The sequence below is a fragment of the Cervus elaphus genome, chromosome 24, assembly GCF_910594005.1.
Source record: "Cervus elaphus chromosome 24, mCerEla1.1, whole genome shotgun sequence".
NCBI classification, from domain to species: Eukaryota; Metazoa; Chordata; class Mammalia; order Artiodactyla; family Cervidae; genus Cervus; species Cervus elaphus.
The window spans coordinates 43,751,846-43,769,214 of NC_057838.1; the positions used below are offsets into that span (position 1 = coordinate 43,751,846).

At 42.0% G+C, this 17,369-nt stretch overlaps 1 protein-coding gene and 1 pseudogene across 1 annotated transcript in view; one reads left to right on the forward strand and one right to left on the reverse strand.

The window, feature by feature from the left end:
* The window catches only part of FRMD4B (FERM domain containing 4B), a 356,738-nt gene that overhangs the window by 136,054 nt on the left and 203,315 nt on the right, over positions 1 to 17,369 (forward strand). The window lies entirely within an intron of this gene.
* Positions 10,054 to 10,704, reverse strand: LOC122683047 (annotated as a pseudogene).

The window sequence follows — 17,369 nt, forward strand, 5'->3', positions numbered from 1 at the left end:
TTCTTTCCATCTCTTCTTGATCTCTTCAGCATCTACTAGGTCTCTACCATTTTTATCCTTTATTGTGCCCATCTTTGGGTGAAATGCTGTCTTGATGTTTCCAGATTTCCTGAAGACATCTCTAGTCTTTCCCCTTTTGTTGTTTCCTTCTATTATTAAGCATTGTTCACTTAAGAAAGCCTTCTTGTCTCTTCTAGATGTTTTTTGGGACTCTATGTTTAATTGGATGTACCTTTCCCTCTCTCCCTTGCTTTTTGCTTCTCTTCATTCTTCTGCTATTTGTAAAGCCTCCTCAGATAACCACTTTGCCTTCTTGCTTTTCTTTTTTTGGGGGGATGGTTTTGTTCACCGCCTCCTGTACAGTATTACGGACCACTGTCCGTAATTCTTCAGGCACCCCATTAACTAAATCTAGTCCCTTGAATATATTTGTTACCTCTACTGCAAATTCACATGGGATTTGATTTAAGTCATATCTGCATGGTCTATTGTTTTTCCTGGTTTTCTATAGTTTAAGCTGAATTTTGCTATGAGAAGCTAATGATCTGAGCCACAGTCAGGTTCAGGCCTTGTTTTTGCTGACTGTATACAGCTTCTGCATCTTTGGCTCCAAAGAATATAATCAATCTGATTTCAGTGTTGACCATCTGGTGATGTCCATGTGTATAGTTGTCTCTTGTGTTGTTGGAAGAGGGTGTTTGCTATGACTAGCATGTTTTCTTGGCAAAATTCAGTTAACCTTTGCCCTGCTTCATTTTGTTCCCCACACTTGCCTGTTACTCCAGGTATATCTTGACTTCCTACTTTTGCATTCCGATCCCCAGTGATGAATAGAACATCTTTTTTAGGTGTTCTTCGTCTTCATAGAACTGATCAACGTCAGCTTCTTTGGCATTGGTGATAGGGGCATAGACTTGAATTGTTGTGTTGTTGAATGTCTTGCCTTGAAAAGAATTGCGATCATTCTGTCATTTTTGAGGTTACATCCAATTACTGTATTTCAGACTGTTCTGTTGATTTTGAGGGCTACTCCGTTTTTTCTATGGGACCCTTGCCCACAGTAGCAGATATAATGGTCATCTGAATTAAATTGGTCAATTCTCACCCATTTTAGTTCTCAGATTCCTAGGGTGTTGATGTTTATTCTTACCATCTCCTCCTTGACCATGTCCAATTTTCCTTGATTCATGGGTCTAACATTCCAGGTTCCTATACAATACTGTTCTTTGCAGCACTGGATTTTACTCTCATCCCCAGACACATCCAGAACTGACTGTCGTGTCCACTTTGGCCCAGCCCCTTCATACATCCCGGGGCTGTTGGTAATTCTCCTCCTCTCTCCTCCAGTAGCATACTGGACACCCTCAGACCTGGGGGACTCATATTTTGGTGTCATATCTTTTTGGTCTTTTATACAGTTTATGAGGTTCTCATGGCCATTATACTGGAGTAGTTTGCCATTTCCTCCTCCAGTGGATTACATTTTGTCAGAACTCTCTGCTATGACCCATCTGTCTTGGGTGGCCCTACACAGCCTGACCCATAGCTTCGTTGAGTTATACAAGCCCCTTCGCCACAACAAGGCAGTGATCCATGACGTGGGGTGGAAGACTAGACACTACGAGAAACCCACTAGGAGCCAGGGACTGTTCCTAAAGATGCTGCATATGTGTTTCTTATTTATAACCTTGGAAAGGAGGTGATATTCTCGCCATTTTGTTGTTGTCAATTTAGGTGCTAAGTTGTGTCTGACTCTTTGCGACCCCAGAGACTTAAGTGTGCCAGGTTTCCCTGTCCTTCATTAACTCCTGGAGTTTGCTCAAACTCATGTCCATTGAGTCAGTGATGCCATCTAACCATCTCTCTATTTAACAGAAGACAAACCAGAGTAAATAATTCCTGCAAGGCTGTAGAGCAGATAGGGTAGAACTAGGATTTTACCCCCCACATTGGGTAGAATCTAACTTCAAACCTCAGCCTTTCACCAGCCTCTGTCTGTATAAACACACTCTGAAGTTCTGTCCTCAGTGGACCTTTGTGGGCAAGCTGCCCAGTTCTTCTCCTCCCTGCTTGAACTCTGCCCACCCCATCATCCTTGCTCTAAGAGTGACCGTGGCCCTCTGCCAGTATACATGCAGTATCTCCAGATGCGGGTAGCCTCCACCTGAGGAAAGCTGGTCTTGTTTCCTGACCCACCCAGACCTATCCTGCCCAGCCAGTGCAATGAGCTGTGACCTTCCTGATTTCATTTCCCCATTTTACAGCATTTTCCATTCAAAATGTACGTGCCCCATGTCCCTCTCTACAGCTATGCTCTCTGTTAGCTAAGATGCTCCCCGAAAGTTGATGGGTTTGCATTGCTGGTTTTTAATTGAAAGAAGTGTTTCGTGTCCCAGAAATGCAGGATCCTCCATCACTTCCAGAGAAATTTTTTTGAAACATACACCCTCCTGATTTCCCCTTTCCATTTTATCTGTGTTATATCCTACCTGTAGCTCTTATAATCTTGATCTGGTATGAACTGGCCATGGCCTGTTTTTGTGAATAAAGTTTTATTGGCACATAGCCACACCATTCATGTATGGATTGTCTCTGGCTAGCTTCCCACTAGAGTGACAGAGTTGAGCAGGCACAACTGAGACTGTATGTCCCGCCAAGACAAAAATATTAGCTATCTATCCCTGATCTGGGCCTTCCCTGGTGGCTAAGTGGTAAAGACTCCGCCCGCATGCAAGAAACTCTGGTTCGATCCCTGGGTCAGGAAGATTCCCTGGAGAAGGAAATGGCAACCTACTCCAGTATTCTTGCCTGGAGAATCCCATGGACAGAGGAGCCTGGTGGATTACAGTCCATAGGGTTGAAAAGAGTTGGACACGACTGAGCGATTAAACAACAATGACAATTCCTGATCTAGGTCAGTAAGGTCAGTATATACTCCTCCACAACCCCCTAACACCTTTTTTCTTCATGTGGCCAGGAATAAAAACCTCTCAAAGCCTGGACTCTAGGAAGGAAAAAAAAGAAAAAGAAGTCAAGTGTCTGATGTTTGAAAAGGAACAACAGTCTCACTCACAGCCTGGTCCATGCTGACACTTCTGTGGCCCCTCCCTGTTTCTGAAGCCCTGAGAGACACTGCTAATCAATCACTGCACTCTTTCCAACTGAGCCTCAGATTCTTCAAAGCAATGCCCAGGCCGCCACTACCAATCAATCAGAGTCGGCATTGAAGTAGAAATATTTTCCATCTGTGGTCCAGAGAATCACCTAAGACAACAATCATGTTTATAAATAATCTTTGCACATCCTTTGGGTTGCCATGTCAGAGACGGACACACTATCTCCCATTAAGTCCAGAGTTGGAACTTTATCCACTGTTTTCTGTTTCTTTGATTAAGCACCAGATGAAGTCGTTAGCTTGCGATAAGGAAGCATGTTATATGGAAAAATGCCTCCACTTCTTTTTACTTAGGAGATTCATTACACTGTGCAGTGCTCACCCCGTGAGAGGTACCCAGGAACTGAGGCCCACTGAGAATATTCTCGAGTAGCATGTCAATGTCATTCTCATTGAGTGGCTTCCTAGGCGGAATCACTGACACTGTTTCTGCTCTTTCTCTCCCATGGCTAATCCATTCTCTTTTAGCCAGGCTCCTGTTGAATTCATAATAGGTAAAAACACATATACTGTGTTGCCAGGGACTGAAATGGAGGTATCTCTATCACCACATCTTCCTTAAAGCAAGCCGAATTCCAGGCTAAAAGACACTCTTTTCAGATGCTGGAGCAGATACCCGCTCAACCACAAACATTAACCACAGTGGGTAAGAATTGGCTAAAAACGGATATCCATTGACAGGTGTGGGCACCTGCCCCTTAGACCGTATTTACTGCAACAAAACCGACTCTGACGGAACCAGCTCCTGGGAAGGTGACAGGGAAGTCGCAAATGAGAAAGTGGCATCACTTAGCAGTTTCTCACTGCTTTTTCCTCCAGACGTTGGAGAAGAGGCCAGGAATGAAAGCGAATATTTTACAAAGGAAACGGGACTTAAGGGGGCAGTTGGTTAGAGAGACTTGCTCCTTCTTACTGGCTAGGGAGCATCTGAGCTGTAAGGAATGATAGCTATTCACTGGAAGAATCCAGACGCCCTGGGAAAGTATCTTTGAGCCTCACACCATTGGCATCCTGACAGCAAAGTTTTATGCACCGCAGTAGTGTTGACTGGAATCCTGCTGAGCTTTTCCAAGAGTCATTGTTCATCAAATTTAGGGCTTTAAAAGTTGAGCCATTGATAGTGTGAGCATGCCTTTGGTCATTTAAAAATGTTAAGCTAACCTTGGGAAAAGGTTTTAGCATTTGCACCTTGTGATTTTTTCTGTCCTACTTCTGGAAACAGTGTAAGATGTGCCTTCCCAAATGGCAATGGCGAGGACCTTTTTAATGATGGTTTAAGCTTTTAGGTTTATGGGGTTCCAATAAAATTAATAATGTGGTGTTGCTGATATTCTTTGAGTGAAAAAAAGCAACATATTCCTTCCTGGAACAGATAAAGAATTTAATAAGTATTATACCCAAGGTCCTGTATAGGCAAACACTGAAAACAGAAGATAATATTATTTAAAATCACATTAATATAAAGGCTGTTATTGTTCATATGGTGCATATCTTAGGGTACTCTTTCACTGAGAGGAACCAAGTTCAATTTAAATTTCAGTTGCGTGGGCTGTCATGGACCTAGTAGGCCCTTTATGCAGACCAGAAACCTAATTTGTTGTTGTTGTTAAGTGGCTCAGTCATGTCTGATTCTTTTGTGACCTCCATGGACTACAGCCCACCAGGCTTCTCTGTCCGTGGGATTCTCCAGGCAAGAATACTAGAATGGGTTGCCATGCCCTCCTCTAGGGGATCTTCCTTACCCAAAGGTCAAACCTGCATCTCCTGCGTTAGCAAGTGGATTCTTTACCACTGAGCCACCAGGGAAGCCCAGTAGAAAGCCAGTTACTGTGGATTGTTTAATTTCTGGCACAAATGAGGGAAGGACTGGGGAATAAAATATTGGAGTAAGCTAGATATCATGGTATGTTCCAGAGCTTGTGTACTGCAGCTCAGACATGGTTCTGCCTGTGCTTGGGGGTTGGTTTGCGTCCTGGGCAAGAGACTTAGTAGAAAACATACGTTGTTTCTGCTGCTTGGCTGCCCATTAGCTCCTTCCTCTGGTACGGGAACTTCCTTCACCACAAGAAAAGTTCTCTCCACACTTTCAACCAAGTTGTTCAGTATGGGCCTGCCAATCATGACACCCTCATGGACCGTGGGAGGGCTCCTGCTTCTGGATGAGCCAGTCACTACACTTACACGTACACTGCACCCTGGCCACAACTGGCCACAATCCTCATGAGAGTCAGTCAGCATCCTTTGCGTGACTTAACCTATGGGAGCTGGCAGGGAGTGCCCTTTCCTCTCTGATCAGTAGGCTATAATGGGCTTCCCTTGTGGCTCAGCTGGTAAAGAATCCGCCTGCAATGCAGGAGACTTGGGTTCGATCCCTGGATTGGAAAGATCCCCTGGAGAAGGGAAAGGCTACCCACTCCACTATCCTGGCCTGGAGAATTCCATGGACTGTTTAGTCCATGGGGTCGCAAAGAGCTGGAAACGACTGAGTGACTTTCACTTCACTTCACTTCTTCAATGATGTGTACCTGGAGCTGCCTGCCTTTGGTTGTAGTTTTTACCCTGCTGAGGTAGCACACCCTAAAGAGTGAATGAAGCCCCCAAAGGAAGCAGTTGCAAGGGCAAGGAGAAAGAAAAAGTTCTTGCCATCCACAAGGCATTTTCAATCCTGCCTGTTGCCCAGTTTCATCACAAAAGCCCATAAATATCCTGTTTTGCTTAACTCAGAATTATATCTCTGTCGTTTGCAAGCAAACAGCTTTAACAAATAAAGCTGGCACCCCAGATTTTTCTCCTGGGCTCCTGGACTGCATTTCTAACCCTTTCATTCCTGCCTGCTTCAGCAAGTTGCCTGTTGCCGTGTGAGCACTGTGACGGGCCCTGAAGATAGAAAGAGGGACAGGTAGTGAAATCTGCTTAGATACATAGTCGTGGTCCCTGCCCTCTCGGGACATGAGTGGGCATAACAAGACCTCTTGCACCTTCTTCCATTCCTGTGGAGTTTTGGGTTATGAACCATGGACTTGCCTTTCCCCATGCCTTGTCCTCCTCTGCTGATGTCCTCATTCCCAGTTGCTCTTGTGGACTTGGCTTTTTGTCTTTCTTGATGTACTCTGTGCCCAGATTTATTCAGCACAAAGTATTAAATTCCCTGCTCCGTCCTAACTCTCAGCCTTTGGGTTGGTTTTTCAAGTTCTCTGAATCTAACCTGCCACCTTCTAACCTCTCTAAGCCTCAGGTATGCCATCTGTAAAATGGAGGTAGCAATAATACCTGTTTCATAGTTGTGGTAAAGATGAAATGCTTAATGGATGCTTCATAACAAAAATCAATATACAGTAAGAGAAGTGATTGTCTGATACTTCCAACTCATAAACAGATTTAAATGTAGTATCACATTCATTTCATCTTTAGTATGAAAGAAAATAAAGCTATAAAAAAGATCTTTAGTTTAGAAGGGCTACACATTTTTAATTTTAATTTTTCAGAGTTGTATTATTGGGCAGAAAACTCATGGAAAAGAATAATTCTGCCATGTATTTCCTTTTCATGCTGGTAATGGGGTTCAGAAAACTGAGATCATGGCATCCGGTCCCATCACTTCATGGCAAATAGATGGGGAAACAATGGAAACAGTGACAGACTTTATTTTGGGGGGACTCCAAAATCACTGCAGATGGTGACTGCAGCCATGAAATTAAAAGACACTCCTTGGAAGAAAAGCTATGACCAACCTAGACCGCATATTAAAAAGCAGAAACACTGCAGCTTCAGAGAACTTCTCCACCATCCAGTGGGCAAGGAGGCCTGGACCTCAGCCTTGGGGGTGTGGCCCTCTTCTACATTTGTTCCCTCGGTGTAGGCTCTGCTTCAGCCCTAGAGATGGTGACTGCTGCTTATATCTGCTATTCCTGTGTTCTTTAGAGTTCTCTTTACTCCTTATGATCCAGTCTCCCATTACTTCAATCCCCCCCTAGAGTTAATGATTCTTTATATTAAATTTTCCCTATTCAAATTGTAAAATAAATAAATAAATATAAGTTACCATTTAAGTACATTAAATTTTGAATTTCTTTTCCATAAGTTGTGAGGTATGTGCTGAAGTCCATTTTTTAGTTATTCATGTCCAGTTGTTTTGGTTTTATTTCTTCTTTTCCAATATCTTTTTCTTGGGATTTTATTCATGGACAATAATGTCATCCACAAATATGGAAAAAAATTTTATTTTACAAAAAAATAAAATAAAAAGCAGAGACATTACTTTGCCAACAGAGGTCCGTCTAGTCAAAGGTATGCTTTTTCCAGTAGTTGTGTATGGATGTGAGAGTTGGACTATAAAGGAAGCTGAGTGCCAAAGAATTAATGCTTTTGAACTGTGGTGTTGGAGAAGACTCTTGCAAGTCCCTTGGAGATCAAAACCAGTTAATCCTAAAGGAAATCAGTCCTGAATATTCTTTGGAAGGACTGATGCTGAAGCTGAAACTTGGCCACCTGATGTGAAGAACTGACTCTTTGGAAAAGACCCTGATGATGGGCAAGATTGAAGTCAGGAGGAGAAAGGGATGATAGAGGATGAGATGCATGGATGGCATCACCGATTTGATGGACTGAGTTTGAGCAAGCTCCGGGAGTTGGTGATGGACAGGGAAGCCTGGCGTGCTACAATTCATGGGTCGAAAAGAGTCGGACACGACTGAGTAGCTGAACTGAACTGATGTATTTCCTGTTTGACTTTTTTTAAAAAAAGGATCTAGAAAAAAATGCGTTTAGGAATAGACTTGTCTCTGATTCTAGATAGAATTAAAATGTGCAAAGGGGGACCAGTGTGTGTGTGCGTGCGCATGTGCGAATATGTGAGTGTGCACGTGTGTGTGTGTGTATGAAATAGAGGAAGAATGCTATATTTCACAGATACAGTACATAAGAACTTGTAAGGTCTGACCGTGTCCTTAAGCCATTTTTATTTTCCATGTGTTGCATTAGATGCGTATTTAAGATTACTACACTGGAAAACCTGTTGAGCCTGTTTCTCTTCTCTGTGAAGGATCCTTTGACTGTATTTGAATAGTTCCTGATATTTCATCATCTCAGAGGGCAGCAGTAACGGCAGGAATGGGGTCTACTCTTCCACTTATCTAGTGAGAAAATGTTCTCTTCTTCCTTGTTGAAATCCTTGTCACTGAATGCGTTTTCTTTGCTAGTAAAGGACCTCTGGTAGAAAGCTCCCTTACATGGCATCCCTTGCTGCATTTCCTATTACATGAATTCCTTCCTTGCTCAATAAAAGTAATTGCTCAGTTAGGCCACTTTGTTTTTGTTTTTTTTTAAATGAGCAACTTGGATACATGCATATATTTACTAATGAAACAATTCATCGACAACCAAAAAAAAAAAAAAGAGAGAGAGAGAGAGAGAAATTCACAAGACCGCACTACTGTGGAGGAAAATGAGACATCAGTATAGCACCTGACCCAGAAGGCTGCATGATAAGTACATTAAAGGCAGACTTGACTAGGATAGTATTGCATGCTGTTCAAATGGAGAAGTATCCACTTATTTGACTGCTTGGAAGCAGGCAGCTTTATTGTATGCTGCGTGGAATGGAGGCAAAGAGCCAGGGAAGGGAGAGAGAGGAGAGGGAGAAGAGCAATGTAGAATCCAGGGTAAGCAGATGGAAGAGGCTGAGATGGAACTACAAAGAGATGACTGTGAGGCTTTTTCTTTCCTCTGCAGCCTGAACTAAACCTGCTCCAAGTCTTTGTCAGTCAAATTCAGTGATCACAGGAGTAGCACTAGGCACTGTGAAGGAATGGTGGAGGAAGTCGTTTACAGAGTAAAAGGATACCAGGGGTTCGTGCTCTCAGGGAGCTTACAACCTATATGGGGAGACAGGTTCCACACACAAAGCTACTATGAAACATACTTACAAAGTAACATAAATACAAATAAATATACGTATGAATAAACAATATTTGAAAGCTAAAAGGTACTGTGTCTGTAAGTGTTCAGAAGCCCCTAGATCAGTCCAGGAAGGCTTTCCAAAGGAAAAAAATATGGACTTTGTGAGTACTACGGTAGTGCACAGTAGGGCATGTGCAAAGGCATAGGAGTGGAAGCACATATGTCATGTACAGTAAGCAGATTAGCTTGATAGAAAGTCTAAATAGGTCTCCTTAAGAAGTGAGTGGGATAAAACTGTAGGAGTCTATTTGGTGAAAGACACTGACTTACCAATGTTAGGTCTGGTCCCTAAAACAAAACAAACAGGGAAAGATGTTTTCTCTCGGTGATGATAGTAAGTGGCTACAGGTCCAGGAGCAACTCCACTGCTCTCAAAAGTTTTGTAGTTACTCTGAAACAGAGAAGCTAGAAATGGGATGGTGGAGAAGTGTTCATCACCCTTGAGCAGTTCAAGTAGAAGGAACTGCCTTCTGCCACAATTCTTGCATAGTGGCAAGTGAAAAACCTCAATGAAATCCCTAGACTTTACTATGGCCCAACGGGCAGCCAGATCCCAGTCCCCTCAAGGGCTCAAGCAGAATGTCCTAGACCTTTGTTACTAATTCTTGGTGGGGAGTAGATTGTGTCTGCTTATAGAGGAATTTATTTTTGAAATACCATGACAATCAGCTTTGATCCTAACATTTTACAAGTTGAAACAGGAAGATGAGAAGAGCCCTAATTTATAGGGAATGCTCACATCCCTGAAGAAGGACAGGTCAATAAGGGCCCAAATTCTCCCCTGGTCTCTAAGTGGAAAGGCAAAACATCACACCTTGAAAAGAGGCTTTTCCCAGCCAAAGCATGTAAGACCTCTTTCTTCAAGCCTATTGATCTGAAGCTGTTCCAGGAAGGAAAAAAAAAGAGTCCAGGCCAGTTGTTCAGCAGCAGCCATAGTCAGCCCCCATGTCATGAGAGCCCCGCTGGGAGGCACTGGGTCCCACTGAGGTTGAAATACACTGTTGGGGGCCAATCTTGATGCCATTTGCCTCACTGTGGACATCAGATAAACCCTGCTGATCTTCCTATATATTTCTTTGGCTGTGTTAATGAAGCCTCCTCAATATTGCAGGCTGTTTTGGTTGAAGCTTCCATGAGTATAAGTCCATGTTCTCGAGCAAAGGCTTCTCCTCCTTCTCTCTTCACATCCCTACAGGACTCTAAGTTACTCTTATTCCGAGTCAGCATGATAACCCTGTTGGAACTAGAGTGCTGACGGGCATCCTGTAACCATGAGGTCAGGCGGTTGAAGGTTTCACGCCTTATAATGTCATACACCAGCAGTGCACCGGCTGCTCCCCTGTAGTAGGAATGGGTGATAGAACAGGAGGATTCTTGTCCAGCCATATCCCAGATTTGCAGCTTGATTTGTTTTCCATCAGTGCTGACCATACGGGCCCCAAACTCCACGCCTGTTGTGAAGTCGTGGACCGTGGCTGGAACTGCTTGTCTGTAAACTGCAGAAGGAGACATGGCTTCCCCACACCTGCGTCCCCAGTGATGATGTACTTGAAGAGATAATCATAAGTCATTATCCCTTTTCCCCTGGATTCTGGGTCCACCTAACTTCTTAGGCCAGTTTTTTAATAAGGATGGTGACAATCCTTCTGAGTTGTTGGACATTAGGGTGGGTTGGTGAGTGTGAAATCCATTATGGCAATGTCTGAAACACAACTTCTTAAGAATATCATGAAGGAGTCAGTCTTTCTTTTCCAAGAAATGTCTGTGCCCATTTCAGGCCTCTGAAATCATGCCAAACCTCAAAGCACCTCTGTGATCTAAGTAGTTCACATAAATGAAGTGGTGTGGATCTTACCTAGCCCTTTAGCTTTACACACAGAATCCACTGGATTTTCTACACATCTGTCTGCTACTGGCATGTCTTCCGGTACGTTCCACAGATACACAGCACTTTTCCTCCTGCATCCTGCATCCTGTACTTAAATTTCCTCTAATCCAGACATTCCAGGATTTGTGAAACAAAATAATCCCTTTGGATCTTCTTCAGCTGTTCTTCAACCAGCCATTTCCATACTTGTATCTCACTATATCCTTATCCCTTTCAAGTGCTGTATGTCAGGTGTGATATAAATAACATATTGAAGTCAACTGTACCTGACACCAACAAGCATCAGCTGCCTTGGTGTCATAGTGTCTGTCACCTGGGTTGCTTCTTGGTATTAGATGTCCAAGAAGTCTAAGATTGACTGAGAAATTCACTTTGTATGTCATAAGCTTGAAAATTAGTACAATTTAGTCCTATATATGTTAATTAAGCCCCTACATATATGGAATGGGCTTCCCTGATGGCACAGTGGTAAGGACCCCACCTGCCAATGCAAGAGATGCGAGTTTGATCCCTTAGTCTGGAAGATCCCCTGGAGAAGGAAATGGCAACCCATTCCAGTATTGTGGCCTGGAGAATCCCATACATAGAGGAGCTTGGCAGGCTACAGTCCCTGGGGGTCGCAAAAGAGTCAAAGACGACTTAGCAATTAAACAACAACAATATATGGGATATTAGATTAGGCTCTGAAATACAGAGAAGTATAAGTCATACATCTTTCCCTTGACAAAGCTTCCAGTCCAACATAGAGTGTATTGTTAAAGATTTCCTAAAGTAGAGAAGCCACACATATTAGTTGGCTTAATTTTAAAAAGGAAACATATAAGCAGGCATCCTGACACACCCTCTAGCACACATACAATACTTGGAAGCCCCAGGTTTTCTTCTTGGTAATTGTCTTGCTTAAAGTAAGCTTCTGTATTGGCTTCATTTGCAAAATGGCAGCAAGAGAGTTCTACCAGTTCCCCAGCAAGGTTTCCAGAAGGCCCCTCAGGAGACGTTCCCGTAGGTCGTAATAGCCAAGACTGGACGGTAATCACTCAGTGAGAAGAGAGGGATTATCCTAACTAGTTTAGGCTAATCATTTTGGGATGGAATCGATTTTGGGTAATAGCCTCATTACCATAACAGTTGGTTAGAAATGAGAAATTACAAATTCACTTTAATGTGGCTTGTACTATAATAGGAGTCTCTGAGATTCCAGAAGTGTTTCTACATAGACTGCTGTGTTTAATCACTTATTGATGAAAAACTTTTTTTGTTAAGCTAAAAGCTGTTCTGAAGTCTGTACAGATTATGACAATCATATCCCCCAGTGTCTACCTCTGTGCTTGTTATACTTGGAGTAATGTGTTCTCTTCATCATTGTATTGGGAGGTGTCCTAAGAGATTATGGGAAACCAAAAATAAACATGTACATCTTCTGGGAGAACTGTTTTACTTACTTTATTTTTGGAAAGAAAGTCAAAGATACATGATAAAGAAAATCATAGATACATGATAAAGAGTAAATCTACATGAACCTTTTAGATTAAAAATGGTGTATTCTATTTCTGAGTGGTAAAATTTTTTAGGAACCTCCCCCTAGTCCCTGATGGTACATACCCACTCCCCTTTACCATGTACATACCCCTCCCATTTACTTGGATGGAATAGTAAAAGAGGTTCCATAAGCTTTCATTGTTGTGGAAAGAAGCTTAATTAATCTGGATGCATTTCTTTCCACACAACTGTATTTAAGTACAGATGATGGGCTTTTGAAAAATCTTCCCCACCTTAGTCATAATCTGATGTTCACGGTAGTTGTACTTTATCATGGTAGTTGCACTTTAACGTGTAAACATAATGTTTGTATTTTGTATATTTCTATTCTGAATAGCTTAGTTACTTTAATTCTTTACTCTCTCTAAAATTGTATAATAGTGTATATGGGAAAATGGCATTCCAAACAGGTAAAGAATGCCAGTAACTGTTGACATTCTCTCCACACTTATAGTTAATCAGTTAACAGACATAAGTGTTCTGTTTTAGAAATAGAAACAGAGAACAAATCCACCAGGTTAATGACTTCAAGTCTTCTTATCTTGCTCGTAGCATAACTTGAAGTTGTAGAAAGAGAATGAGCTTCTGAATGTTCCAAAGCACTCTTGAAAGGGGGTTTAGAGAACTAAGCCACTTAGGAGGACAAATATGTCTCAGATAATCCCTGCAGCTACTGTCAAGACCCATTTGAATCAGGTCAAATTCAAATTAAGATGGTTCAGTGCCAGAGGTCTTACACATCACTTTCTTTCTTATCTAACAGTGTCGCCAGCTCTCTTAGGAGTATCTCACACTTAAGCCATCTGAACACTTTTCTGGGTCTCAGCTGTTTTACCTCATTGTTGTTTTTCATCCAATGATTTGCCCTAATCCAATATACAAGCTCTGTTTCTCCCCTTTTCTTCCTTGGAAAATGCTTCCAGACCTAGGGAGTAGGTTCCAAGCCTTATTATTCTTGGCTCTCAAACCATCATAAGTTCTCTCTTAAATTACATCCAGTTTGTTTGTTTCTTTTTTTTTAATGAGAAAAGGCTCTCCTTCTGTAGGGCCATGGATTGTTTTTACATTTCACGGAGCATATGGTCTGGAGGTGAAATCAGGCATTAAGTAGGTAATTTTAAATGTGATGGGTATTATGAGAGGGAAGGATCAAGCTGGTGTGATGGAGCCAGACCAGCTTCAGGGGACCAACATTTGATCTAAGGCTTGAAAGATAATCCGGGGTTTATTGGACGAAATCCTAAGGTGGAAAAGAATGTTCAGGAATGAAGGAACAGCAAATACAAAGAGCCTGAGGCAAAAGAATTGGAACCCAAAAGAAGACCAGCACGGGCTTATGGTTGGTGGTAGCGGTGGTTGAGTCGCTCAGTCATGTCTGACTCTAGTGACCACATGGACTGCAGCCCTCCAGGCTCCTCTGTCCATGTGATTTCCCAGGCAAGAATACTGGAGTGGGTTGCCATTTCCTACTCTAGGGGATCTTCCCGATCTAGGGATCAAACCCACATCTCCTGCGTCTCCGGCAATGCAAGCAGATTCTTTACTGCTGCGCCACTAGGGAAGCCCAGTATGGCTTTCTGTAACAAGACAAAACTGAAACAGAAACATCAACAGTGGTTAAAAGGTTATTGAAAAAAAAAAAAAAGGTTATTGAGAGTGAGAAAGTCATAATTAGATCTTGCCATTTGAATTATTTACTGATGTAACCATCACTTTATCGCAAGCAGAAACTTTAGACCAAGTTGAGTGAATATAGAGATGTTAGCGCACCAATTAATAAAATGCCCTAGGATTTCTGGAGAAGGAAATGGCAACCCCCTCCAGTATTTTTGCCTGGAAAATCTCATGGATGGAAGAACCTGGTAGGCTGCAGTCCATGGGGTCGCAAAGAATTGGACACAACTGAGCTACTTCACTTCCTTTCACTTTTCTGTTTGATCGGTGAACCCTGTTTTGAAGGACACAAAAGTGACTGAAATAGAAGTGCCAGGTTTCACGCGGGGACACTCACTCTCAGGTTTCTCAGCAGAATAAAATCCTAAGGCTTTCCTCTGTGGATGCTGGACGACACACACACCAGTATGCTCTTCTAAGCCAAAGAGACTGTGATGAGTGAAGTACCAAATATCAATGCACTTGGCAACGGATACAACCAGTCTCATTTGCTGCTTAAGCTGTGTGTGTGAATTGTGGACTGTTGATGTGGAAAACAGCCTAACAGTTGTTGCAATTAGAATTCTTTCCTTAGGACTTGTTTGTTCAAAATATGTTTTTCTTCCCTTAAATCCAGTTTTACCATGCTACCTTGAAAGGCTTCTCTTGCAGTATTAATTCTTGGATTCCGATTTTATTGTATTGCCTTTACCTGCTATTTCTTTATTCTTCCTGAATAACTTTTACCTACATACATACAGTCTTTTCTTAAATAACGTAGACTGTCTGGAGGTCTCCCCTTTAGGGGAAGGAGAAGGGCAAAGCTGCCATCTACCTATCATTTTCCTGTGGTTAAGATGAAAAGAGCTCTTTCCTCAGAGCCCTGAGTTATGGCTTATCCAACCGAGCCCAGGCTAGGTTATAACCTCCACTCCCACCCTAAGCCAGACGCCATCATGCAGTAAATAACTTGAGAAACCTTACATGGAAGCCCTGGAAATGAGGAGGTGGGGAACAAGGATGAGAGAGAGGCTGCCATCTCGTTCACTGAATAGCCTCTTGTGTGATTACATGTGCATTTCAAAATTAGAAACTGAAAAGCAATGTTTGCTGATACAGAAAACCAGGGAAAGAAAGCATCTCCCAGAATAAATTAAAATCTTGCAGTGCTCCCAGCTCAGAAATCACTATTGTCAATAATTTGATACCTTTTCCTTTAGTTTTTTTCTATCCACATATACTCCGTTTCACAATGAAATTCACATATACTACTTTTTTCCAGCTTTTCTTTTCACTTTGTTTTGTACTGTTAAGTATTTTGTCCAGTCGAGAGAAATGTTAACTCCTTTTTCTGAAGATATAAATATTGCATGCTCATTGTAGAATATTTAGCAAATACAGGGAAAGGATTTAGATGTGTTTTAGGGGAATCCTCTGGCAGTCCAGTGGTTAGGATTCAGCGCTTTCATTGCAAAGGGTCCGGATTAGATCTCTGGTCAGGGAACTGTTAATAAGATCCCGGGCACAGCAGGGGAAGTACTCTATGTTTTTTAACCCTATTTTTTTTTTTGGTAGTAACTTTACTAAGATATAGTTCACATACCATAAAACTCACCTGTTTAAAGTATCTACTGCATTTGCTTTTATTTTTTTTTTATTTATTTTTTTTTTCTTTTTTTTTTCCATGCTCCCCCGTCCCTGGGATTCTCCAGGCAAGAATACTGGAGTAGGTTGCCATTTCCTTCTCCAATGCATGAAAGTGAAAAATGAAAGTGAAGTCGCTCAGTCGTGTCCGACTCTTAGCGACCCCATGGACTGCAGCCTATTGGGCTCCTCTGTCCTTGGGATTTTCCAGGCAAGAGTACTGGAGTGGGGTGCCATTGCCTTCTCCTGCAATTGCTTTTATTATATTTATGAGATGGTCTCTCCATATCTATATTCTAACTGAAGTATTTTCACTGTCTTAAAAAGAAACCCTGTACTCATTAGAAGTCACTTATTTCCCTCACTCCTCCCTCCAAACTCCCTCAGTCCTAGGCAGCCGCTAATCTGCTTCCTATCTCTATAGATTTACCTAATCTGGACATTTGAGATAAATGGAATTGTAAAATTTGGGGTCTTTTATGACTGGCTTCTTGCACTTAGCATAGTGATTTTGAGATTCATCCATGTGTAGCATAAATCCTTTTTTTTGGGGGGGTTACTTACTTTTTACTGACTGCTTGATTATTTTTGATTGATTTATTCACGTACCACAAAATTCACCCTTCTAAAGTGTATAGTGTTTTTTTAATATAATCACAAGGATGTGCAATTATCACCACTATTTAATTATAGATAATTTTCATTACTGCCCCCGCGCCTTGCAAAGAAACACCATACCCATCGTCAGTCACTCCCCATTTCATCCCTCTAGTCACTGGACAACCACCAATGCACCTTCTCTCTCTGTAGATTTATGGCCTCTTTGTCTAGCTTGTTCTACTTCTCAGAATGTTTTCAAGAGTCATCCATAATATAGCATGTGTCTACTCCATTCTTTTGTTTTAAAAAAAAATTTCTTTTGTTTGACTGTGTTGGGACTTAGTTGCAGCATGCAGAATCTTTGATTTTCATTAAGGCATGCAGGGTCCTTAGTTGTGACGTGCGGTATCTAGTTCCCTGACCAGGGATCAAACCTGGGCCTCCTGCATTGCGAGTGCAGAGTCTTAGCCACTGGACCACCCGGAAGGTTATACCATGTATTATATAGCCACTCATCAAGTAACCTTTGAGTTGATTTCACTTTTAGCTCTTACGAAGAATGTTGCAGTGAACATTCATGTCCAGGTTATTCTGTGAGGAAATATTTTCAGTTTTCTTGGGTATTTACCTCATTTCTTTTTATTGCTAAATATCACATTATATGGACATACTGCTGCTGCTGCTGCTAAGTCGCTTGAGTCGTGCCCGACCCTGTGCGATCCCAGAGACGGCAGCCCACCAGGCTCCTCATATGGACATACTACCTTTTAAAAATCTGCTCATCAGCTGATGGACAAGTGGGTTGTTTATACCTTCAGGTTATTGTGAATAGTATTCATTCAAGTTTTTTTTAAATACTTGTTTTCACTTATTTGAGGTGTATACCTACGAATGGAATTTTTGGGTCACATT